At 41.9% G+C, this 27,523-nt stretch overlaps 1 protein-coding gene across 2 annotated transcripts in view; it reads right to left on the reverse strand.

The window, feature by feature from the left end:
* Positions 1-26,395, reverse strand: part of NLGN4X (neuroligin 4 X-linked) — a 218,376-nt gene extending 191,981 nt beyond the window's left edge. For both annotated transcript variants that reach the window (XM_063126348.1, XM_063126347.1), the window contains exon 1: positions 26,295-26,395. The gene's annotated coding sequence lies outside the window, so the exon portion shown is untranslated. The remainder of the gene's footprint in view (positions 1-26,294) is intronic.
* Positions 26,396-27,523: the final 1,128 nt, after the last annotated feature.

A 27,523-nucleotide genomic window follows, 5' to 3' on the forward strand; every position in this document is an offset into this window, starting at 1 on the left:
ATATTGTGTGTGATTTCCCCAATCATGAAGAAGTTTACCTGCGATCTGCAAATTAGTTCATAGATAACACTCCTTAATTATCTTGAAGTCAAAACAGAAATTAAATTAAATTAAGAAAATTTTAGCTGTTTCATGCCACTCCTGGAGGGGATCTACACTAGTCAAGTTAGAACGTGTCTTGCCCTTTTTAAGTGTGCGTTTGGTAGTATTTCGCCACATGACGTTCAGTTTGTGACGTTTTATTGTCTGTTCTCCGGTTTTTATTTTGAACTTCTCTTAAATAAGTTGTTCTATTTGGTATGATGTGGCCGATTTAATTGTATTAAATTGGTTTCCTGTAGTTCTTAATTAGCCAATCGCATTCCTGGGGGCATGTTTATGTAATTTCTGCGCCCAAAGTTTGAGCGGTTTTTTTTCTTTCAAGCCTCTTTTTGTAGCCACTTTTAGTTTCACTTTTGACAGGCTGCAGGATCATTTGTAAGTGGGGGATTCTCAGAGAGAAGAGGGAGGGGAAATTGGCAGCCGGGGAAAAAAGAACAAACATTTATTTTCTTAGGGTGGCCAAAAGGAATGCATTCCCATGGAAAGAGAAAAGTAAGTAAACATTTTAAAAACTGCTACATTTTAAATCGTTCAAAAACAAAACGTTCAATGACTGTAAAAACAACGTTTGATATACTAATGTAGATCCCCTCCTGGTCATTTCAGCAGGAGTTTATACCTAAGTTCCTCTTTGATTGTACACCCATATGTGGTTTATATGAGCAGCTATAATTAATATACAGTATATGCTTTTGCAAGCTATGTGTAATTAATTTTGCTCATTTATATTTTGAGCATCCGAATAGAATTTTACGGAAATTGTGCCTTATGATCATTATAGGATGGGTGAAATTGCAGGAAATGTAAATTTTAAACATGAATATGAATCTTCATTACACAGATGCTTTAATTAGTATAAAATGCATATAACATTTGAGGTTCTTTAGAAAGAAGTGTCCTGTGATCAGAAAATACTGTTCCTAGCTCATCAGTCCATCATTCAGTTTTCCAGAGTATCATTAAAAGCTGTATAGATGCACTTTAATTAAAATGGGGGGGATGAAAAAAGACTATGGAATTCTTATGATATATGTGAGAAAGCATAACAAGTGGTTATGGCTTATAGATGGAAATTCATGATATTCTTTTTTCAAAAAAGAAGATATATGCATATATTTGTCTCAGGTGCCTACAAACATCTCCCCATTATTTCAGGAGGGAAATAATAATTGGACAATACTTCATATTAGTGCTGGGCCGAATCCTGCCCCATATTTTTGGGAACTTTTTCCCTGCAAAAGAGGCATTGTTTTTTCTGCCACTTTTACAAGGAGGGGGGAATTCAGAGAATTTTCTCCCTGGGGAGAAGGCCAGGGTTTCCACACAACTTTTTAATGTTGCTGAGAGCCTGCCTGTTATTTTTTCAGTTTTTAAAAAGAACCACCACCCCACTTCCCTTGGTATTTGGAGAAGCCCAGCAGTTCTAAGTGAATATTATTGAAGATCATGTGACCTGTCCCTTTCCAATAAGCACTCAGGAAGAACTCCTGGGCTCCTGAAAATGCTGGGGGTGCTTTGAAAAAAAGAAAAATGAAAAAAGTCCCCTCAACAACCAGCTACATTTTTTTTAAAAAATGTATGTTGTCCTGTCCCCATAAGAAGAAAATTCTCACCTCTCCCACCCTCTTTCACCTGAGTTTTCATTCCCCACCCTCCACAAAATGCCAAAAATTGAATGGTCTAAATTTTCAGCCCAGCACTACTTACTATCTCCCTGACCACTCAATAAACACCCCCTATACAGCCCTGTTGAGGGCACTGGATATTATATGAACCCAAGTTCTCCTATATGCTTGAGATCTCTCCCTAGAATGAGTAAAGGGGAGCCAAGAAGTTTTTGCATAACTGTGAGCACTCAGCCTCTTGCAATTATATTGATTTATTATTGTGATAAAATGTTTGATGATGGGTTGTATTTAATGTTCACCCTACTCTAACCACTTAGAGGAGTTTTTATATTGAATTACATATAATTAAATAAATTCTGAGTATATCCGTTGAAATGACAGGGAACGTCATCAGACGGGAGAAATCACATTTCCTTACTGTCGCTTTCCTCCCGGCTTCTGTCCTACAATACTTCCACTTTCAGGGAAGAAAGAGGAAGTAAACAATGACCACGTGGCCCATTCAGTGGACATTTTTATCGTGCTGCTTTTCCTGCACACAGCAGGAAATGGTGGCACATTCTGTTTCATTTTAAAGGGGTCTATTTTGTAACAGCAAGAAGGCAAGAAGCGGGAGACTCATGGGAGGCAGACAACGTCATCCAAAAGTGGGGAGTAATGAGCATGCAATAAAACGCTTGTCTGATGATGCTCGTAGTCTTACGTTGGCTAACGTTAGATACAACCCAATGTATTTACCTTATTATTCTTTTTTGTTTGTTTCATTAAAATGAGGACCATTCTTTTAATGCTGAAAAAATATAGCTGAATGAAGTTATGTATAAATTCAATGGGCAGTGTCGACTGACCTGCCCCATTCTGGAAATGAGCATTTCCATTTGTCTCTGCGGTTAGTTCAGGATCTGCTAGTGGTCAGTTCCGTTTACACAATAGAACTAGCAAAGGTGCAGCAGCAGTATAGGATACTGCCCAATGAAACCTTTTATTTGAATGTGAACATTTTCCTAATTCATCAAAAAGTCGAGGGAGGTCCATATGTTAGGGGTGTTCTTATTTTAAAGTTGTCCTACTGACTTACTCAAATAAAAATCATTGTAGAGACCTCAGGAAGCATGCCAGGTATTGAATCATAAGAGCTGCCACCATTACATCAGTCTGTTTGCTTCTGGGTGACGTGCAGCTCTTGCCTAGACAGCAGATTCCATTAGACATTTAAATCTAATCAAGTGTTTTCGTTCCATTTGGCATACAAAACAACTTCTGAACAGATGGAGAAATTTGATCTCTCAACCCTCAGGCACTCCTGTCAATGTGGAAGCAGAACATATACATTATGGCAATTTCTAATAGACCCCATCCCGGCTATACCAATGTGCTTCCCAACCATTTCACATTAGGCATAGCACTTAACACAGCAAGCTCAGAATAACTGTTTGCAACACACTTCTGGGCAATCACCAAAGCACACAAATGATACATTTGTCCACATATTGATGCCTCTTATAAGGAGAACACATGCAGAACTTGAAATGGAATTGACGAACCGCATAATAAGTTTTGGGCAAGAAAATCACACGTAGACTATACATGTTCAGCAAGCTTTCCCTGTTCTTGTTTAAAACAACTTACTCTATGGAGCTGGAACAGGATGGAAGCGGTCCTCTGAAATTCGTGTTGATGCAGCCTACCCCATCCACTTGCCACATTTGTGTGAGATGATGCCATAGATATGGTGCTCTCTCTATGTAAGTCTGTGTAAGTCTGTTTAGAGGCTTCCAACCCACATGAAGCTGGGTCCATTGCTAGTAATAATAATAAATTAACTAACAATTTTCTGTTCTTTCCTGACACCCAAAATCAGCTAGGGCAACTGCCTCACTGTACCTAATGATAGGGCCAATAACGAAGGAGGAAGGAATCATGCAATGGTTTAAAATTTAATAAACAAAAGTTGCAACTCCTTGTTAGATGGAAAGGTCACCTTTAATATTTGTATTGCCCCTTACAGGAACACATGAGAACAAACCTACTTACACATTACTCAAAAAAGAAATGTGTGTATCATGGATGGCCAATCCTACTGATTAAAATTCCCAGGGCGTTGTCTCAAGACACATAATGCAGCACCCTGAAGATAATCTGGGTCTGTTCATTTTCTGTTTGGGAGAACCTTAAATCCTACGCATGTCTATTCAGATGTAACTCCCAGTGTGTTCAATGGGGCTTACTCCCTCGAAAGTGTTCATAGGAATGTGGTCTTAGTGATAAGATGCAATGTATAGTAGTAAGAAGACCACAATTTATCTTCCATGCAAGATGAGTTTGCTTTGTATTCCAGGCTAATCCTATGGGTGGGTTTTTTTAACCTTGAAGTTAGCTTGGGTTCAATGGGGCCTACTTCCAAGTATAGAAAAAATAATAATTGTATATAAGCATACTTGGCGGTGAGCCCAATTGAATTCAGTGAGGCTTACTTCTAAGTAAATATGCTTAGGATTGTACCAGAAGTGTACTTTTGATTGCAGACACACAGCACAATCCCATCCATACTTGTCTATTCAAAAATACATCTTAGTGAGTTCAATGGGGCTTACTATCAGGTAAATGTTCTTTCAGCCTTAATAAACAGAGGCTAGTAGCTCCGATTTCAGTGGGGCTCTGAATCCATTCTGAGTTTCAGTCAGAACCAGCCAGAGTGCTAAGGAAACTATCCAAGGTGCTGAACCCACTCCCCACAATAGGTTCAGCACCTTGGATAGCTCTTTTAGAGTTCTGGTTGGTTGTGATCAAAATCCAGAATGGATTCACAACCTTACCAAAATTGTATATTATGTTTTAATTCAGTTTTATTTTATATTTACTGTTGTTCCCTGCCTCCATCAAAATGGAGAGGCAGGTAAGAAATAAATCATCATCATCATCATCATCATCATCATCATCATCATCATTCACAGCCACCAGCTTCCACTGGTCTCAATCATACTTAATCCCAGTACTAGACAAATTCCTAGTCTGCTTCATTACTATCTACTTTCTAAACAAGCATGAGATTCAATGCAAAATGCTATGCTGCACTAGGAAGTAAGGATATTAAAATAATGAGAGCCTTTAACAGCTGATTGATACTTCTCTAACAGGGAAGATTAGATCAGTATCATTTCCAGAAATGGAACATAAAGAATTCTTAAGCATTTTTTCTCTTACACTGCTGAGTACAAATATGCAGTTCAAAGAAATCCTGATTAGAAAGCATGTTGTAAGCTTTAGTACTTTTTAAAAAACTATATATAGTTCCAGCTAAAACAATTACATTGGCATGGCCATGGCCAATCCACTGTGTGTTTGATCAAGTGTTATACAAACTTGGTTATCCAGGCAGTTGCTTTTCTTTTGTTTGGTATGTCCCAGTAACACTACTGGAAAAGTACCCCATTTTATAAATTTAGTCAAAGCAGTTGTTTGTTTTAACAAATGCAATAGGCTCACCACTATTGTGGGTTGGATCCAACAATGTCTTCCTGCTGACAGAAGCAGTTCCATCAGGGGAACCAGGACAGAAAGGATTCCCCTTTTTTGGTAGCTCCTTCTCCCCATGCACCCTGAAAATTTGCTCCATTGGGCTGGGAAACCATCCAGAGCAGATTTTTGGGTGGAACAATACAGATAGAGGAGAGAGGGGACAGGACAGCAGACTTCTGCTAGTGTAATATTGGATCTAATCCTCTGATTCCTAGAGGAAATAGTAACTGCAGGATTATAAAGCTGACCATTTCCCAGTGTTCTGTACTGAGTGTGGTCCCATCTTCATGCTAGAAGCATGGGAGAAATTTAGAATGTTCTTCAACCAATTAATGGGAGGGGGTTGTGGATCAATGACTTGGATTCAAAGTTTCCACTCTATTCACAGAACTTTTATTCACAGCAGGAAAGTTACACTCACAGAAGGACCCCTTCTGTGTGCAGAACTCACCTTGGTGAATGGAAGCTCCTTCCATTCACAGAAGGCGGGGTGGCTACTTACGTGCTATCAAAAAATGAGAGAATGTATCAAAACAGGACAAAAGAGGACATATATTTGCATAACATTTGAATATGCTGACATATATGAATAAGTACTATAACTTAAATAGAAATGACCCATAGTTGTGAAGACTATGACAAGATGACTTATGTGCCTGCTCTGTCTGCAATCCAGCTGCTAACCTCAAGGCTCCCTTCTTATGGTTGTTTAAATTGGATGTGGACTGGACAGCCCTTCAAATAGAGCTCCATCCTATTTAAAGTAGGACTCATGGCAACCTTACAACAGAATGAAAACTTGGGATCCAAAGTATTCTCTGTTATTCCAACCACTTCTGCTTGCTACATAAATTTATCGGCTATGATTGTTTTGTGCTTGGGTCAGAAGAATTGGAACATAAAAATATTTACAGTAGGTGTTAATTTTATCTATATCGTACACACCATGGAAAGAGATTGGTTTAGAAGTTGATGATTCATCAGGGCTTTCCAAAGCAGTGTTCTGAGTTTTATTCCTAATCGAGGGGAAATAATGAACATAAACAATTTAATATGAAAGTTTCATAAATCATTATTACTACATACTTAACACTCATCAGAATTTGTTAGGGTTTTGTTTCATATACTTTGGGAAATATATCTGGTGTATTACATAAGCCAGGGGCACTTAGAACACATGTGCTAGGATCAAGGTTGTTCTACCTAGTGTGGGGGGCTGAGTTTCAGGGGGTGAATCAGACTCAGGGACAAGCAGAACCAGAAGTACACTAACTAAGACAGGAAGTGGGGGAGGAGATTTTCCAAGACTTTTCAGGAGTCAAGGATGAATCTTCCCAAAAAGGACAGACAAGCTCAGAGATCCTCCGTCTCCCTGCTGCCCACCTCTGGAAACTCTGTCTCTATTGGAGTAGGAGGAAACATTGGAGTTGACAGGGCCCAGAATCCGCTGGAGGGTCAAGCGAGTGGAGTTGAGAGGAAGTGGGAAGCAATCTGCTTGGGTAGCCACTTGCTTGAGGTTTCAACTCAAAGAACGTCCCTGAAGGAGGAATTCCGTAAAAGCCTGTTGGCACTGCAGGGGAACTGTCCATTTTAGTTGATAGGCAACTGTCTTACTTTGTTAAGCTAATTAAGCTTAGAGGATAGTTTCTAGCCTTCACACTCTCTTCACGTGTGAAAAGATGCCTATTTACTGAATAAAGCTTTGAAGCTAGTACAGCAGACCTCTTTGTTGTCTCACATCTTGGTGGGAGGGCTTAAAAACACGACAACATGTTGGGCATGTAGACCATCCCAAGTTCAATCCCTGCCATTGGCAAGTAGGGTTGGGAAAGACATCATTCTGAAACCCTGGAGAGTTTCTGCCCATTGGTATCGGCCAAACTTCCTCAACTTGGTGCCTTCCAGATGTGTTGAACAACAACTCACCATCCAGCTCTGGATAGGATTTCTGGGCTAACACATCTGGAGGACACCAGGTTGAGGAAAAGTGCTATAGACCATATTGAATTAGATGAACCCATGGTCTGGCTCAGAATAAGGCAGCTTCCTATGTTCATGTGAGAAGGAGGGAACTGAGTAGCCTGAGCCCCTTGATAGCTGGTACTATCCTGGAAGTAAGATTCAATAAGCATCCTGCAATTTTACCCATGTGCTTCGAATACTCTTCTCCTCATGCTATGCTCCTTCCCTCATGCTATATAGCAATTAAGTGTTCAGGTTCAAGGCTGGCAACCAACACCAATCTATATGGGGGAACCAGTGTGGGAAAGAAAAAGATGTTCCCTGCAAACCTTAGACAGTGCTAGTATTCCAGGCTAGTTTGAACTCTTATGGGCTGGGGATCTACTGTAGTATTTTGATGGGTGGGTGGCTCTCCTTATTATACATACTGGCAAAAATGGTGACTCATTATGTCATGGGAAAGTGTGTGTGGATGGAGAAAGGGCTTGTATATCATAAGGACCCGCTAATGGGGGTACAGTGTGTATGTGAGTTCTGCTGGGGGAGGGAGATTGCCCCCTTATTGTACCCAAGTGCAACACTTTACTCCTATTAGATGAGTGAATAGCAACCATGCCTGCGTTCGTGTGGGAGAAAGGAAATGGTCGCACTTGAGGGCTGTGACAAACTTTGCTCCCTCTCCCTACTTCACCTCCTGTTGAACTGTGTACTCACTCGCCTTGTGAAAGTCACATACCTGCTCTGATCTTATTGGAGGAAATGGCAGGATACACATGTAACAGAAAATCCCATGCAAGTCTTTTATCCCCCCTCAGCCAGCACAGTGTGAGGGGGAGAAACAGTAGCTGCGGTGGGGAGGAGGGGAATAAAGGCCTCACATGTTGCACACATGGGCCATGTGAGGCAGGGGCAGGGCCAAGCCTATAAAGGCTGGCCTGCCCCTTATCCGGCCTCTCTGACTTTTCAGCTCCCACCCTCCCTCCCTCTTCTTGTATGGGACTTAGCCAGTTGCTCCCTTTGTGGGGAGGGCTGAGTAGGGTTTTTTTTTTCCCCTTTCTCAAATTGTGTGAAGGTTTTTGCCTACTCCATACTTAAGGTTTTACATGGAGGATGGATAAATAGGTTGAATTGTCAGCAGGATGTGCGGGAAGTTGCTATCCCAGAATAGGAACTGTGACTACTCTGGGACCTTTTAGGTGATTGGCATAGCCAGAGCTCCTGCTCCTCGTGAGTTTCACGGCTCACATGTCTGGATATGGTATGCCTTTGGAGATCCTCCTGCATCATCTACTCAGGGTTTTATGGCTCTGGGGATGACATGGGGCGGTATCCCCACACTCTCGAAGTGTTGTATAAGAAAGGGGCCGGGTTACCCGGCTCCTGGCTTAAGAGAGTGGCTCGCCCTTAAACCAGGCAAGTAGCTAGAGATTAGATCATATTGATTCCCGCATTTTTCACATGCAGTTCCAGGAAGGGGTTGAATCTTCCTTGTTAAATAAAGAGGCCCTAGTTCATCCCAAGCTCTGGTGTCTGTGTCTTTATTCTATGCTTCCTTATACACTCACAATAACGGTGCCTGTTTATATTAGCTAAAAGTGGAAGGAAAACCCACCCAAGAATAAATGAAAGAAAATTAAAGCTGCAACAAACATCCAGTGATCTTTATAAAGGCTGGAAATCAAAATGGAATGGCCCATTCCTAAGGCACTGGGACTCCCCAACAAAAACGAAACCTGATAATTCATAACCACAAAAACGGGCTCAAATTCAAATAGGAAGTATTTCAAAAGCCTGACTAATAATTACACTATGGAACTCATTCATTTGCATGGGAAGAAGGCAGAAACACTTTTCATTTTCCACTCTTTTGTCCAATATTTTTTATCTCCTATTGCAGACTGACAGACTTCACCCTGTTTTGATACATTTGGCCTTTCATAATACATGCAAATACCTTCAGCACCAGCATACCATGTATTTATATGCCTCATTTTGTCTTCCTATATTGCTTGCAATCTCATATTTTATATTATTTGAAATAAAGTTAAAAACCGGTTGAAGTAAAAAGTGGAAAGGTTATTGATCATGGTGAAAGCTCAGAGAGAATCCACTCCTAAGCAGAAACATCAGATAACTTCGTAAAATATTAAATTTTTATTTATTTATTTATTACATTTCTATACCGCCCAATAGCCGAAGCTCTCTGGGCGGTTCACAAAAATTAAAACCATAGTAAGACAATCAACAGGTTAAAAGCACAAATACACAATACAATATAAAAAGCACAACCAGAATAAAAACCACGCAGCAAAATTGATATAAAATTAAAATACAGAGTTAAAACAGTAAAATTTAAATTTAAGTTAAAATTAAGTGTTAAAATACTGGGAGAATAAAAAGGTCTTCAGCTGGCGACGAAAGGAGTACAGTGTAGGCGCCAGGCGGACCTCTCTGGGGAGCTCATTCCACAACCAGGGTGCCACAGCGGAGAAAGTCCACATTATCTGGACAGTAGTCCTACAGTTGTCTTATTCAACTAGACTAGTAAAAGGACACAGGATGCCAAATTGTGATGTCACTTGTGAATTACCAAAAAAGAGGACATACCCCACTAAGACCAGCTTAGATTTCTACAGTTAATTCACTTCAATTACAGTCTGCAACATGAAGTGCTATTGAGATGCTGGCAGACAATCACAGGACTGTACATGATATGGAACCAGGGTGGCATTAAGCAGATCTGCATTTTCTGGGAGATCTCTAGTTGATATGCAGCTGATCACTAAGGATGTCTGTCTCTCATTTGTTTAACAAATACTGTTGTTTTTATGTTTCTGATGGTTTTTTAAATTTTGTATACTTTTTAATGTTTACCATTTTTAACTGTTGTAAACTGCCCAGAGAGCTTCAGCTGTGGGGTGGTATATAAATGTAATAAATAAATAAATAAATAAATAAATAAATAACAACAGAAAACAACAAAATGGCTTCTTACTAGCACCAAATGACACTGCTGAAATGAAAAAAGGTTGGGTGTATGGGGCAGTGTAACCAGGAGTGTTTGTGTGTGTGGAAAGACTGGAATTTCATTCCACTCTAGTACTCAAAACAAGTTTCTAGACTCAGAGGTCTTTCATTCTACTGCCCTAATCCAGTGCATTAACTTACCACATAGGCAAACATGGGAGCCAAGTGTGGAACTGCACTGCATAGCCCCGCCTCTGATGTCACACACATCATATCACCCCTCCACATTTGGCATCCACATTTAAAGTGTGAACATTAAAAATATTAGGGATGTGCTCCGCTTCTAATCGGACCGGAGAAGCAGGAGCAGAGCGGGGGGCTTCGCCTGCCCTTAATGCGGAGGCGAAGAGGATTGGGGGGCCGGCGGAGCGTGGTGAAGAGGATCGAGGTGAAGGCGGATCCTTCGCCTCGATCCGGAGCTCCGCCGGAAAGGTAAGTGGGATTTACCGGGCCCTGCTGCTGTCGCTGTTGCCCATGCGGCGACAGCGGCAGGGCCCGGTAACCCCCCCCCGCCCTCCTCTCCCTTACCTGCCTCTGTCCGTGGTCCGTCAGCGTCTTCAATTGAGCCCGTGGTTCAAACAGGAAGTCAGGGCCGCTTGCGGCCAAGACTTCCTGGTTGAACCGCGGGCTCAATTGAAGACGGCGACGGACCACGGACGGAGGCAGGTAAGGCCCCCCTCTCCCTTGGTCCCTTACCGGGCTCTGCCGCCGTCGCCGCACGGGCGGCGATGGCAGCAGGGCCCGGTAACCCCCCCGCCCTCCTCTCCTGGCCTTACCTGGCGCCACTCCCCTCCACTGCGGAGCTCCTATTCGGAGCCGGAGCTCCGCGGCGAAGAGGAGCGGAGTATAGGCGGAGCGGCGCGGAGCGGGCCGATCCGAAATTTTCAGATCGGCCCGCGGGGCAGAGCGGGGGGTTCGTGCACACCCCTAAAAAATATCTCTCTGAAGACATTCACTTAAGGGGTCACATGACGTATGTGATGTCTGGAGGCTGTTTTGGAATGGATGAGGGTGAACAATCTGAAACTTAATCCGGACAAGATGGCAGTACTATGGTTTGGGAAACCAGCTACTCTTCATGGATGTTTATAGCTGCTCTTAGGTGGGGATGCACTCCCCCTAAAAGACTAAGTATGTAGGGTGGGAGTACTGGACTCTTCACTAACTTGGAGAATCCAGGTGGTTGCGGTGGCCATGAGTATGTTAACCAGACTGGGATGCCAGCTGCAGCCCTCTCAGAAGAAGGTGAACTTTGCCTCACTTATCTGTGCACTAGTGACATACAGGCTGGACTACTATAATGCACTATATGTGGGGCTGCTTTTGAAGATAGTCCAGAAACTTCAGTTGGTGCAAAATGCACCTGCCCAAGTGGCAAAGCAATCAAATCAGAGATGCCTGAATTGCGCCAGCTGCACTGGTAACCAGTGTGTTTCCGAGCCTAATCTAAAGTGCTTTTGACCTTCCAAGCTTACATGGTTTGGGACTAAACTACTTGAAGGAACTACCTTCACCCTTATCAGACTGCCTGCACTTTAGGTTCTGCAAGAGGGGCCTTTCTTACTTGCCCACCTGTGAGGGCAGTTAGGTATGCAAGTACATGAAAGAGAGCCTTTCTGCAATAGCCCTATACCTCTGGAATATGAGATATAATTGCAGAGGCGGTACTTCCCACTTGTATACATCAACCAATTAAAGAAGCACTTCATCTATCTGACAAAATGACCCTAAAAGCTTATACCTCAATAAAATTTCTTGATTCTAAGGTACCACCCTACATGGGACAGACAGACTAAAATAGCTAGCTCTAGAGAATTCATTGCTATCACCTAAGTAAAGTTGACCAAAACTGTTCGATTATCATGATTTTAATTTAATCTGCATTATCTCAAGGAGCTTATAACACACTGAAAAGCTAACACAGCCAATGCTATTTTTATTTTTTGAATGGTAGTGTAAATAATAGTTAGCCCAAAGAAAAAGCTTTTATAGACGTTAGGCCTAATTAGTACATGTATGTGTGCTTCCTGGGATGTCCTACAAGGCTCTGACTCCTATAAGTCACTGCGTAACTCACTCACCCAGTCCACTGCATCCAAATGTCCCCTAATATTCTTCAAAATAATCTGCTGCCACAACCAGCTGATGTACTAAAAGCAGTAAGGCTCCTTTTATATACTTGGTTGTGTAATTCAAAGCCAGCAAGTAGGTTGATACTGGCTAACCTAGAACACCCCAGAGAAGAAGTCTAATTCATCTAGCTGACCCTACTTCTGACTTTCTCATTGGACACTCCCTACCTGTCACTCACTGTAACTCCACCCACCATTCAATCACACTCATTCTTCTGTTACCATGTTATTCAACTCTAATACAATACAAGAACAATTAAATTTATGAATGAAACTACTACTTATGCCTAATCTATACCAAGCAGGATATTGCAGTCTGAAAGCGGTATATGAAAGGCAAGAGCCACACCAGGCAGGATATAGCACCATGAAAGCAGTCTGTGGTATGCATCAATGGTCCCCAACAGTTGTCAGTGCACTTCAATATTCCTGTAAAGCAGTAGTGTGGCTCCTGCCTTTTATATACCACTTTCATAGTGCAATATCCTGCTTGGTGTAGTTTAGGCCTTAGTTAGCTAGCCTTTTATCAAAATCTGAAGGAGTGCAACTTATGAAGCTACCTCATCTTGAATCAAGCGTCTGATTTATCTCACCTGCTACTTTCTGTTTTAGACAGCATCATCAATCATGGGGATATTTTCCAGCCATGCTATTTGATCCTTGAGCTGGAGTTGGCAAAGAGTGGACCTGAGATCTCCTGCATGCAAAGCATGTTTTCTTTCGCTGACCTATGTCCACTTTCTGATCATAGCAGTCTTCACTCACAGGGACCCCATGTAGAAGCATTATCCAGAGGCAACCATACTGCTATGGTAAAGTATGAAGACCACTTTGGATAAGATATAAAATTATGCATAATGAACAATTCACATTTATACATCACTCAGGCATATACTTTTAATAATACATAGCTTTAAACTTTTCAGATGTTCAATAGTCTCATTACAAGTCCCCTATTTTCCATTTACTTTCATTCACACTCTCTGACCCTCTTATGCTATTACCAAAATCCAACAAAATAGTCCCATTCTAACCAAAGATAAATTGGTTCTTCTTTTTTTAAAGAAAAGAAAAAGAAGTCATTTTAATAATGAGTGCATTTTCTCTTTCCTCAGCCTAGTCATGTAATCAGCTCATTGTGATATTTTCTCTAATGTGTTTCTAATAAGAGCTCCATTAATTTTCAAAGCCTGGCTGTCTTAAAAGTTTCAACACCTCCATCAAGTAGCAGGTATTCTCAAAATAACATGGAAAAGAGAAACCTAGGAAATGCTGCCATATTACTTATGTGAAGCCATTTTGAATTGAGTACATTAAAAGTAGAACTAGAACTCAAGTACACTATAATGAAAGTACACAGATGAGGACTCATTTTTTATATAATGTGCAACAAAATGATGGTGCCAGGTTTGTCTTCATCCAAAATTATAGGAATATCTGGAAAATATTTGGCAGTAGGTATGGACAACGTTTTCAGATTCACATTTTTCATCCTGCATTCAAATTTTGTAAATCTCAAGTTCTGTCTCAACTGAATATCAAGAAATTTAGAAATTTAGGTAAATTCTTATGAAAAATGAACCAAAACAAAATTCTCATCCATCTGCATCAGCCAAATTCAATATGTTCAGCTATTCCCAGCATGGAGGGGACCATGATATACTTGCATGCCAGATAACTGTTCAAGACGAGGGGCTTGTCAGAAAAAAAGAGGCGGCAGCCCTAAGTCAGCACTAACATAGCTGAATATACAGGGATTCAAACCAAGGCCTAATCCACACAAAGCAGGATATTTCACTCTGAAAGTGGTATGAAAGCAGTATATAAAAGCAGGAGCCACACCAAGCAGGATATAACGGTATGAAAGCAGTATAGTATGTGTCAATGGGCCCCAACACTTGTCAGTGCACTTCAATACTGCTCTAAAGCAGTAGTGAGGCTCCTGCCTTTTATATACCACTTTCATACCACTTTCATAGTGAAATATCTTCCTTGGTGTGGATTAGGCCCAGAACTTTTAACAGCAATGTGCTCAAAGTCCTGCGTCTGGATGGATAAATCTGTCAGGTTCTGTTTCTCCCACATTTTTTTCCTTTTCAGGCAGGATCTACTAGGGGTGTGCAGGGACCCCCCGATCCGCTTCTCTTCCAGATCCGCAAATTGTGGATTGGTCAGCTCCGCTCCGCTCTGATCCATCTATAGTCCGCTCCGCTGCACTCTGCTGCGCTCCGCTGAGAAGCTCCGGATCCGGATCGGAGCTCCGCTTTTTTCTCCCATAGGCTTGCATTGAAATAAAAAAAACCTATAACTTTTTTTCTGTTAAAGTTAGAAAACTCAAGTTTGGCACCATGACACCTCATTGACATATACACACGCATGCCAAGACTCAAGCCAATCCAAGCATCCCCTGATTTTCGGGGAATTTTTTAAAATCGGATATCCCATTTCCAGACATGGGATTTACTCTGACATTTTAACAGATAAAAACTTGGAAGCAGGCACCCTCACAGATGCCATCTAGATCCACATTTATGGCAAGTTTCAAGCAAATCCCATCATCCTCTGATTTTTGGCGGGGCTTTAACCTCTAATGCAGCACCCATAACCCCAATTCACACCCTTTTCGATATCTCCATCAATTTTCACGTTAGAAACCTCAAACTGGGCACCATGATAGCTTATCCATGGATACACATGCATGCCAAGACTCAAGCCAATCCAAGCCTCCCCTGATTTTTGGGGAAATTTTGAAAATCGGAAACCCCATTTTCAAACATGGGATTTGCTCTGACATTTTGACCGATAAAAGAAATTGAAGTGGGCACCCTCACAGATGCCATCTAGATCCACATTCATGCCAAGTTTCAAGCAAATCCCATCATCCCCTGATTTTTGGTGGGGCTTTAACCTTTTAACTCACCCCAAATCAAGTCCCATGCTTGAACTACGTGAATTTTCATGTTAGAAACCTCAAGTTCTGCACCATGATAGCTTATCCATGTATACACATGCATGCCAAGAGTCAAGCCAATCCAAGCCTCCCCTGATTTTGGGGGAATTTTTGAAAATTGGACACCCCAGTATCTCAGGGATTTAAAGCTGCAGACAGCGCAATGGGGGCATTTCAAAGGAAATCCCAACATGCCATGAATTGGGGAGTAGATAAACCTATATGAATCTTCTTCCACACTTGAAAAATTGATTTGGAACTTCCAAAAGTCTAAGTGAGCGCAGGAAGGACTTATCCCCTGAGTCAAAGCAAGACACACACAAGCCATCCCTGCGAGGCGGGCAGGGGAGGAGGGATAGAAGGCAGGCAGGCAGCATACATTTCTGGGGGCACAAGGAAGTGAGCCAAGGATAGTTTCAAAGCCAGTAATGCAAACCATCCCTGTGAGGTGGGAGCAGCACAGAGAGATGCCTTTTCTTTTGCATCCCATAACTAGGAAGCTAGGAGGATAAGAGTAAAGCTTTGTGATCCTTGCTTCAGAGTTGATTGACTGCACTGTGATCACAGCCATTACTAAACAACAAAATAATAATGTTAATAGCAGTACTAATTAATATTAATAGCAATAACAACAACAACAACAACAACAACAACAACAAGGAGTTGAACCACAATGAAAGCCTGCCTGATCTCACTGAAGAGGAAAAGCCAGGAGAGCTTGGGCTATGGGGTGTAAATATAAAATGGAATAAATAAATAAACAAAGGAGGGGTAGAATTAAAAGCAGCAGTGTTGCTGAATAAACAACAGGAAGAATTTTTTTAAAAAGGTTATATCTGTCTTTTACCAGTAAGAGGAAAGTGCACGTGCCCAGGGGGAGAGGGATATGCCAATTTGACTGGCCCTGTCTAGGGACCAGTCTTTAAGAAGCAAACTAACACTTCAACTCATTATAGGCATTAGTCTCTCTCCACTGGTTACTCTTTGGAGGGCTCTGATGACCCTCCAAGGGCAGGAGAGTGTGTGCACTGGGCACGTCCACATGCCCTAGGGGACCTCATCCCCTTGCACCACATCTATTCAGTTGTTCACCAAGGTTAGGGTGGGTAGCAGTGCTGTGTTTCCTATCTGTTATTTATTTGCTTAGTATATGATTTCAGGTTGTGTTTGTGCATTTGGTGGGGCTACTGTTTTAAAAAACACTGGGAAAAGTCCGTTCAGACTAAGAAAGAGAAGTTTCCCAGTATCCCAAGTTACTAGTATCCCGTTTTGCCTATCCCCTCCTCCAACTTTGGGATCATGTGATCATGACTCTGCCTCTCAGCACTTCGAAAAGGTACCTCTCCCGCTTTTTTTACCCAATTTTTTTAAAAAACTATAGCAAGCGAACCGCACCACACAGAGAGCTGAGAGTAGGCTCAAAATGACCCCCAGCCACAACTCTCTAAGCACACAAACTTTCAGAAAGATAGCTTTAAAAACAACACAGTTATCCCCTATTCTTTTCCACAATGCAATCCTATGGGCGAAATTTTCCAAAATGGCGGTCAGAGCGCTCCGTGAAAAGAGAAGTGCTCCGCCTATGGCCGCTTTTCTTTGCCGTGCTTCTAAGGGTCCGCGGTCCGCTTCTACTCCGCCTCTGGGCAAGGCGGAGCAGGCCAATTCGCTTCTGATTCTCCGATTCTAATTGGAGCGGAGCACATCCCTAATCTAAACTACTGCTTTATAATGGTTAATAACGGTATTGACAACTGTTGAGGCCCAGGACACACTCCATATACTGTTTTCAAAGCATTAAAAAGGCGGGATATAAATGCAATAATAATAAATAAAATAAATAAAATAAAGTGTTTATATCCTGCTTAGTGTTCTTTCTTTTTTCTTTCTTTCTTGTCCCAAATATGGGAGTTTTGCAAATTTTGATAAATTGGTATCAAAGCCAAACTGAAACAAAAAAAAATTATCCATCTCTGTTTAGAGGTGTCTTTCAGCTAGGTATGGGAAGGAAATTTGTTCTTGTGAAACTACCTAATTTACCTAATTTGCATTTCCCAAACCAATATGCAAACAAAAAGATAGTTATCACACTTCTCTGAATTTCACAATTCAGACACTTGTCTGATCCAAAAACGCATACAGAGATGTGTATAGTGAAAAGAATGTAAAATAAAAGCTGAGAAAATTGCTTCCAAAAATTCATATATTGGATAAAATGCATATATTAGGAGAAATGTGCATGACTCCCCAGCGTTTTTAAAAAATGCAAGCTGATGTAGAAAAGTAACTGAATGAATTTAAGATTAGGGGGGGGGGGGGAAATGAAACTGCTAGAAACCAAAATGGACAGATTAATGTACCCCTGCTTTCAGCTCAGTTTAGCCTCTGATTCACCAGAGTTTGTAAACTAATAGGAATCAAAATGACTTCAAGTGTTGTTATCTCAACAATGACCCTAACCAGGCCATATAAAAAGGCACTATATGTTAAGGAAAGAACAAACCATTTAAAAATGAGTGGAATGCTATGCAAAGATGTAATGGGAAGAGAAATGAAATAACCCTGCTTTTGATCGCCTTACAAGGCTGGATTCACAGTTTCAGGGACACTGCAGCTTCAACCAGAATCTTTATCCTTGTCAGGATGCTGTAAATCAAGGATGCAGGACCTCAAACTAGGCAGTCAAATCCGGCCCTCCTATCATATCAATATGTGCCCTTCCCCCCACCCCGGAGTTTCCCCATGGCCCACAGTTTCCTAGCTTTTCTGCATTCTCCTCCATTCTAAAATGTTGAAATGCCTCTGCTAAGGTGTCATTACAAGTACTAAGGACTTCAAGCAATTTTTTCCTGTATTTTTGGCCCTGTTCTTTTGGACTTTGGCCCACCCAACACTGGAATCTGGGCCTTGTCCAAAATGGAATTCAGCCCCTGGGCTGAAAGAGGTTAAACACCTGTGGTTCTACTACCACTTCCCAACTGCAAACCTAAGAACATAAGAAGAGCCATGCTGGATCAGGCCAAGGGTCCATCTAGTCCACCATTCTGTTCACACAGTAAGCAACCATCTGTCAACCAGGAACCCACAAACAGGACTCCCACTCTTATTTCCCAGCAACTGGTGTATACAGGCTTAGTGCCTCTGATACCGGCGGTTGCACATAGCCATCAGGACTTATCCTGGTCCAAGGTGTTCTGATACATTGATGGTGCCCCATGGCATATCTCCATCTCTGAGTAATGTTAGTTGCCTTTGCTGATCCCACTGGATATAAATACTTCTAGAGCAACCTTTAGTCTTTGGCTGGACAAAAAGTCACTTGAACTGTCCCTTGAGCTCTGCTGAGCCTTTGCCTGGCCTCATCCTTGTTTCCCATCCCTGTAAACTCTCTTGGTTCATCCGCTGCATATGCCAGCATCCTGTTCCTCATTTCTCCCCACCACCATTCAGTGGATTATTTCATTACCAACCCTAGTTTCACCCGACAACATCCAGTATTCCAAATGCAGCTGTACCATCAATTTATATATTAACGCAGGGGTAGGCAACTCAGTATCCTCCAGACATTTTGGACTACAACTCCCACAATACTTGATTATAACTAGGCTAGGGCTGGCTAAGGCTTATGGGAGTTGTAGTACAAAACATGTGAGGCACCATGTTTCGTCCCCCTGATTTAGTGCATTATAACATGAGCCATTTTATTTTCAACCCATTTCCTAATAATTCCAAACACAGGGTTTGCCTTTTCTTTTCTTTTCTTTTTCTTTTTACTGCTGCTACATGCCAAGTTGATGTTTTCAGTGAACAGTCCACCACACCCCAACGTCTTTTTGTCCTGGGTAGTTATAGCTTATTCAGCTTCCATCAGCAAATAAATGAAATGAATGGTTCAATGTCTACCACTTTGCTCTTGCTTACATTGAATCCCATTTGCCATTTGTTTGGAGAGATCCTTCTGGAGTTCTTCAGGCTGCTGTGGATTTTACCACAAACTTGGTTAACCACACCAATCCCTCCTGAGAGATCCTTGGAGAGATCCTTATAATTTCCTTCCATTACAAAAACATTCAATTTACTGCTATTACCTGCTTCCTGCTCTTCAACCATTTTCTGTAAATGCTGAATTTGGTGTGAAGCTTTGTCAAAGAGTTGTTTTGCTTTTGTGGGGGGGGGAATAAAATATAACATGTTTACTGGATAGTTCCTATTGATGCATACATTGACATTTCAATTCTAGAAGGTTGAATAGGAAGGACTTTCCTTCACAAAGTCATTCATTCCTTTAAACCAGGGATCAGTAACTTGTGGCCCTCCTGATGTTTCGGCCAAAATAGCCAATGGTGAGGGTTATGGAAGTTTTAGGCCAAAATATCTGGAGGGCCACAAATTCCCCACCCCTGCTATAAGGTGCAGGCTACAGTGTGAGACAACCTATGATCTGGACTGTGATATCCACAAGGACACAGAAAGTTGTCAAATTGGACTTTCAAAGGGCTCTTGTGCCTTTAAATACTACAGTGACAGGAGGTGCAACCATTCATCTCATTTTTCCTTCTAGGAAACTTTTAATGGGAAAAGTAGCATATGGAAAATTATGATTGTTTTAAAGGTACATGAATGCTGCCAAGGTCTGGATCTGGTGGGGTACATCCAATGTCACATGAGCAGACATCTTCTCATGCAGTGGGCTTCTCCTTTCTCTCCTCTACCCTGAATCCCCTCCTCACAGAATCCCCAAATATGCTCTGGAGGTTCCCCCGGCCTTTTTGAACAGATTTTGGGGCTTCACCAGTGGCTGCAGGGAGAATTCTGTTCCACAGTAGTGACTGTCTGCTGGCAGATGGACACTATTGAATACAATCTGGTAAGTGCAAGGGGTCATTAAGGTCTAACAGAGGGTAATAGACATAGAGACAGAAGTTCACATTGATTTATGTTAAGCAACCAAATAAAAATAAAAAAAACTTTAGATTTGAGATATTTAGTTGCTTAAGTTGATCCAATTTTCTTAATTAACTTTGATTAGCTCATTTGAAACCAAGCTAAGTAGATGCTGCCAGGATCAGAATTTACAAAAATGATGTTCCAATTTATCTAAAATTCAACAGAATGAATTATGGTGTGTGTGTGTGTTGTTCTATTATACATCTAAGAATTTGGTCTCAATGAATGCAAACAGTTAGATGTTTATACAGTTTCTGTTTATTCTATTCATTATGGCATAGCTAGATCAAACAAATTGATAGGGCCCAAAAATCAAGAGTCAGAACCTAAACCTTTATCCTTTGTATTTTCAAAAACATAAATTTTGGTAAATCCTCTGGGGGGTGGAGAAGCATCCTAAAGACGTGTTTTTCCCTACCCCGCCAATACTTGGCCTCACTGCTCTTTCACTCTTTGGATCCAGAGTCTTAGAATTAAAAAAATAAGTTATTTTCTGATGGATGGAAATGTACATCTGAAACTGGAAATTGCACAATTTGGGACAGAACAGCCATCTCAAATCTGATTCCAGAGGGAGAAAAATGCATCCTGTTCTTACTTTTGCTTATTTCCCCAAATGAAATGTACCAGATTCGTTTGATAAACATTCTACACCATTTCCCTCACAATTTCATGTGGTTCTTTGGACAAAGTGTTGGGAAACCATAAGTTCAAATTCTGCTTATCCATTGAAACTCACCACGTGGCCTTGGGTATGTAATCTCTCTTAGCATAACTCATCTAGCTGTAAGAATAAGATGACATATATGCAATAAGAATTCTTTTAAAAAGCAAACCAACCCCTCTGCACCATGCATACACAAAGGATTATTGTGCTTAATATTTCTAAAACATAAATGGCAACTTTATGCTCTCTTCCATACACAGTTTTCCCTAGCTGTCATTCTCTCTCTCTGTCTGCCACCCTTATTTTTCTCCCTTACTATGAGATATATTGAGTGGGCTTTCACTATCTATTATTTCCAGGAATAGTGCCAATGAAATCTCATTTCCATCAGACAACAAGCATTTTTCCCATTGCAGTTCAGGTCAGGGGACTCCGAACGCAAACAGAATGAGGCCCATTAGAAGGTGAGAGAACTCAATATATAACCCTGTCAGATGCAGGGATCAAAATGGCTCATAACATAAATGCTTTACAAACATAGCTTGAGTGCACCTGAGCTACATGGTGACAAAAATACCTGCAGGTTGTAGTGAAAGGCCCATTATTGTTCAGAATAGCTCAATGCCAGTCCAGTGTTTGGGTTCTGGTTTTATAATGTTTCTTTCTTTTTTCTTTCCCCTCTCTTCTGGGTTTTCTTTTACTTAGGTATACACATTAGTAATGAAGCTTGGTCACACGAGAGTCTCATCTCCCTGATTTTTGAATCAGGCCTTAAAATGGCAGAATGACAGAACCTTCTGTGGGGTTTATGCAAAGATGCTGTCCCACGCAGGTGGATCTGTTCCACACAGTGGGTGATTCAACTCATCAAAGAATGCCCTTCTCTTTTAAAGGCCACGTAGCAGCTGTATTGAGAACCCATCAAAAACAGCAGTATGTACTTTCCTGCCTCCATTGCAAGAAATGGTTACTATTTAAAAGGCTATTTTCATTTGGAGGGAGCATTCAAGCAGCTCTTCCTTTTGATTCACTGCTCTCTCTCAGCGATGAACTTCAGCCTGGCATGCGCATATTAAGACAGCCATTTTTGACAGACCCTTTATCACTGTCCTTTTGGAGCCAAACAGACTGTTAAAGAACACTGGATGTATTGGACAGGTTCAAGAGAGCATTTGTGAAGCAATGACGACCATGCAGATTTTTTCTTCTTCTTGATACCATCAAAATGAAATAATAAACAGCTAATTCCGTTGAGATGACAAAAGAACTAAAGCCATCATAAACAAATTCCTTTTATCTATCACATATGAAACTCCTTTTTTCCTTATACTGTTTCAGATTTTATTATTATTGATGATGATGATGATGATGATGATTATCAAACATTTACCAGCTACATTGACCTTTTGCTCTGGAACTGTAACGTGACGTGCTCAACACATAGATTTAAGGCTAACAATTTACAGTGTAGTGAACTAACAACTTTCTTCATAATGCCTGCATTATATAATAGCCTTGAAATATTATAGATCTATTGAGAATCTACTGGAAAGAAGCAGCATGAGAGACAGGGTATCTCATACAATTATTAGTAGCCAAAACATAAAATACATTACATGTCTTCCTCACAGATACAATGAAACAAAAGTCCATTTTTACTTAATCAAATTAAAATCAAATCTGAACAGTCATACCTCAATTTTCTTGATGTAATTATATCTAAATACTTATATTTATGTAGGTATTGACGAGCAACTCATCTTCAAGTCTTTATATGCAATGAGTTTTACATAACTGAAACCAATAATATACAATTTTATGCCAGATTAAGAAACAAGGGCCACTGCATCGCTGACATCAGAAACAACTATCTATAGACTAAAGAAGTTAAATGAAAAGAAAGACAGACAGACAGACAGACAGACAGAAAGAAAGAAAGAAAGAAAGGTTTTCATCCAGTTAATTAAAACTGAATGATGCAGTGGACCATATTCTGTTCCATTAATAGCAAGGAAATAATTTCTGTCTCAATGCCTCTGTTTTTGTCACACAAGAAACTTAGTCTGGCCTTCGTTAATGTGAGTTCCAAATTTATAGTAAATGGGTTCCTGAAAATGATAAGAGGCCATCGGAGCGATTTCCATATGAGGTTGCTGCCAGTCGTGATGCCCTTTTGCCCTTTCCTTCCAGAGCTTGCCATCTCTATGTTGCCTTATGCATGCCCCACCTTAAACACACAGGTTAAAAAGATTCCCTCTGTTTTAGGACCCCCTTTCACTCTTCCCTTAGTGATAGTGACAGCAAGGATGTCTTCTCTCCTTTTATCTTTGTGTCAGTTTTTATAAAATAATGTAACTACAGAACGCAAGAAGGTGATTTACATCCATAGTACTGCAACCCTCTCCCCACACACACACACACACACACACACACACATTAAAGCAAGAACTCAGCACCAAATCTAAGATAACCAGCAGAATGGATTCAATAGCTACATCCATCTTTTCCCCTGGTTATTGAATCACCAAACCTACTACAGTTTAATCCGGAACATTTGATTTATCAAATATAACCGGGAGCCAAAGCTCCGTTTTTCATTCTGTTGCATCACTGCTATATCTTGTCTCAAACAAGCCAAATCCTGCACTTATTACAATGTTCATATATAAACTTCGAATTCTCATAAGCTTTTCCGTTTCTCAAGATGACATAGCCAATGGATAGGAGAGCAGGCCTGGATGAATATTCCATGATCTGCAAAACAATCCGGCTTTTGTCATTTGCAAAACAGACATACAATGAGTCTTTTAAGATACAGAGAGTACATGGAAATAAAACCATTCAAGCAATTGACCAAACCTCCCCCAAAAATAAATAAAATACACATCATTAAGAAGTGTCCACACTACCACCTTGTGGAATCTTTTTGCAAAAACAGCACCTGGTTGCTTCTACCCAAAAAAGAAAGAAAGAAAGGAAAAGTTAATTTTCCTTCTTTATCTAGAATGAAAATTACCATAGCACCAGGGCAGATGCAGGTTGACTTATTATTGTTTTTAAGAATAAAAACATTACAGAGAAAATGGGGTTGGCTGTATTTATGCTTCCCTTTTCCTTGAAATAACTGAAGAGTGAAGCTCATGATTAACTAGTCAGTGAACCTAAACACTTTCCAATGAATTTATCCACCTGCCCTCAAAATATCTTTCTAACAAAATGGAACCCAGAAAAACACAACCCGTAAAGCTTTAATAACCCGAATGTCAGCTGGGAATAAAGATGGTGAGTATAGGAAATCCAGTTTCTTTCAGTTTCGTGTATCTACATAGGAGATACTAACAGCCCAAGATGGGGATTCTTCACCTCTAGGACTTCCTGTCTTGTACCTGGCTCAAGTTATTAACCCCTAGGCAAAACCTATCAAACAGGGCCACTAACTAACTATTGCTGCAGCGGGTGGGAGGGTGGGGGAGGGTTGGTGACTTCACTTTACTTTACCTTGAGCTTATAGCCGTAGCCGTAGCAGTGGTGGCTCTGATCACCTGGCAAATGACTGGAAAATATGGGGGAGCAACTGGAAAAGGAGCTTAGCTTGAACAATCGTTTGCAAAGTGAGGGGCAGTGAAGTTGGGCATTGAGAGACAGGCTCGGGGATGTTGAGAATTGCCCGACTGCTAACAGTAGTCAAGAGATGCTGTATAGTTTAACCTAACAGGATGGAACCGGGCATGGGGTGGGGGAGTTGCAGCTGCTAAGCCCTCTCAGAGCCTGTCTCAACGCCAAAGAGTAGCAGGAGACCTGTCTGCATCAGGAACTACCATGTGCCTGCAGTGGCTTGACGGAGTGGAGGTGGCGGGGGGGGGGGGGTGAAAGAGAGCTCGGCCTCCCCTCCCCACTAGGGTCTTCCTCCTTTCTTGCACTCTGAGACATCGGAGAAATCCCACAGGCTGGGATAGGTGTGAGGACCAGCAGTTTAGCAAAGGATGTGTGTGGGGGAGAGAGAGAGACAGAGAGAGATTGAGAGAGAGACAGAGAGATTGAGAGAGAGAGAGAGAGAGAGAGAGAGAGAGAGAGAGAGAGAGAGAGAGAGAGAGAGAGAGAGAGAGAGAGAGAGAAACAAGTTAGGCAGCCGATCTTATGACCCCACTCATGGGTGGCTGCAGAAAGGACAGGTCGTCATTCCCAGCGCCCTGCGGAGTGAAACGGGGGGCGGGGGGGTGTTATAGGAAAATGAAGGCAGCTGCAGTGCAGAGACAGAGGGGGAGGAATACAAAAGCAGAGGCAGCCCCTGGATGCTGGACATTTAGTCGGGGGCGGGGGGGGGGGGAGAGAGAATCAGTTCTGGGTTTCTTAACTTTCCACTGAAAAGTCAAGAGTTGGCAGCCTCGATAAATCATTCCGGGCGGTAGAGGAGGCAGCTTTTCTTCTTCTTCTAGGAAGGTGCAGAGATTTCTGAACCGCACCATCACCACCACCACATCCACAGAGGACCCCGCAATCCTGTCCTTCTCTCTCTCTTCCTCTCCCCGGCAGCCCTGCCGCTTCCTTTGTACGATGCACTTTATCCTTTATTTTATTTTCTCCATCGGAGACGGAAATCATAAAGACGAGTGAGCAGCCTGCAGATCAATCCCGCATGTTATCCCACGCATTTTTTTAAAAAGCAAGAAAAAGCAGGCAGAAGATGAAGGGGGGGGGGGGGAGGACTCGCTGCCTTCAGAGAACCCAAAATTCCTACCGTACAATTCCTTCCTAGGAGGGGAAAGGGGGGGGGCATGGGTGAATCAAAGCTCAACGTGCCTGTTTTGCAATTCTACCAACCATCCAACGCCCCCAAATAACAGCCCATGAGGTCCTGCTTCTTTGCACGACGCTTTGCAGGAAAATGTAGCGAATGCTCTCTCTCTCTCTCTCTCTCTCTCTCTCTCTCTCTCTCTCTCTCTCCACACTGCAGATATAACCCCCCTGTTCCCTCCACCACACTCTTCTGTTTATTTGTCTGTAAGGCAGAGCGCTACTTTGTAAACATCTCACACAGAGCCCCAGAGCCTTTCCAAAGAGCTGACTGCAGCAAAGTGGCCCCCATCAGTTCAGAATAGTGGCCCAGAGAGGTGGCAAGATGTGCGTGTGTGTGTGTGTGTGTGAAATCATCGTCTGTAATGGAGGGATGAGAAGAAAAATAGAAAGAAGTGCTTCCTTTCAAACAAAAACAAGCAAACAGAATATAAAGGGGGGGGGCAAAACCAACGGAAAGCAAAAAACCCAAACGCAGAGACGACTGCAGCAAAGCAGACCCTCTCTGGAGTACCAGCTGCAAACCGGGGGGGGGGGGGAGAGGACAGACTTCTATATTATGTACCTACCTTTACCGAGAGAGCTGCAGCTGTATAGGGAATAGGATCCGTTCCAGCCTGTTTCTTCCAGCCGAATTCTAGTAGAATACCACAAAACAGGGTTTACCGGAGTCCAGTTTCTCTCTACGCCCCCTCCTTCTCCCCCCCTTTTTTTTTTTTTTTTTTGGTGAAATCCAGCACGGTTTTTCGTCCGAAGGAATGCAACAGCCCCCCCTCCAAAGAAGCGTTGGGGAGGGGGAGGGGTTGGGAAGGAAAGCTACCAAACAAACAACAGCAACAAAATCCCGACCACAACACTAGGTTTGAAGGAACCCGGTGCTTTCTGTTGTAAATGACCTACATTCAAGAGGAAAATTCGTTACAATCAGCGCAAGGAGAAGGAGAGTTGGATCTGTGAGTAAGAGCTCTGATTGCCTATGCAGGGAGACAGCGACAGAGCGAGGGAGAGAGGGAGACGAATCGGCAAGAAAAAGCGAGATTGAAGAGGGAGAGGGGTCCAGGCTGTACCAGTCTCTCTCCTTCTGCTATTGGACCAAACTGAATGAAATTTACAAAGCCAGCAGCCAATAGATCTCTGCAGTCTGCCACATCACTACAGAAACCATATCTACATCTACAACCTAATGCAAAGAGCATCTAATCCTAGTGCAAACCCGCAGTAACGGAATTATCAAGGGTGTCTGTACGGTTGAACAGGTGGGCATTTTACACATGTAGAAATCATTTTTTTTAAAAAAAAATGCATAGAAGGAAGGACGCCCCCCTGGTAAATCCCTGCCTCGTTCTGTTCGAGCTTCTCTTACTCAACACACACCGTTAACCCTTCAGTGCCAGCTTTCCTAAAATGGTGCTTCCAGTAGCAGCAGTGAGTATCTGCCAGAGATTAACAAACTTGCAAAAATACTAAACAATTTTTGCACTTAGAAAGCATACTCTTGCTGTTATATTCACATGCCCTTGGCTTAGATTCCATGCCCCTCTCTTCTTCCACCCCATCTACCATAAAAGAAACATGGTACGAGTATCACACAGATCGTTTTCTCATGCTAAAAACAGCATATTCCCACGTGTTTTCCCCTACTATAATATGAATTCAAGTTTCATTTTGAAGATCACGAGCAGGAACTATGAAACTGAGATGATGCTCCCTCTTCTTTGACACTAGGGGCTCATCTACACCAAGCAGGATATATGGTATGTGTCATGGTCCCCAACAGATGTCAGTGCACTTCAATACC

Source organism: Elgaria multicarinata, chromosome 5 (genome assembly GCF_023053635.1).
Source record: "Elgaria multicarinata webbii isolate HBS135686 ecotype San Diego chromosome 5, rElgMul1.1.pri, whole genome shotgun sequence".
NCBI lineage: Eukaryota > Metazoa > Chordata > Lepidosauria > Squamata > Anguidae > Elgaria > Elgaria multicarinata.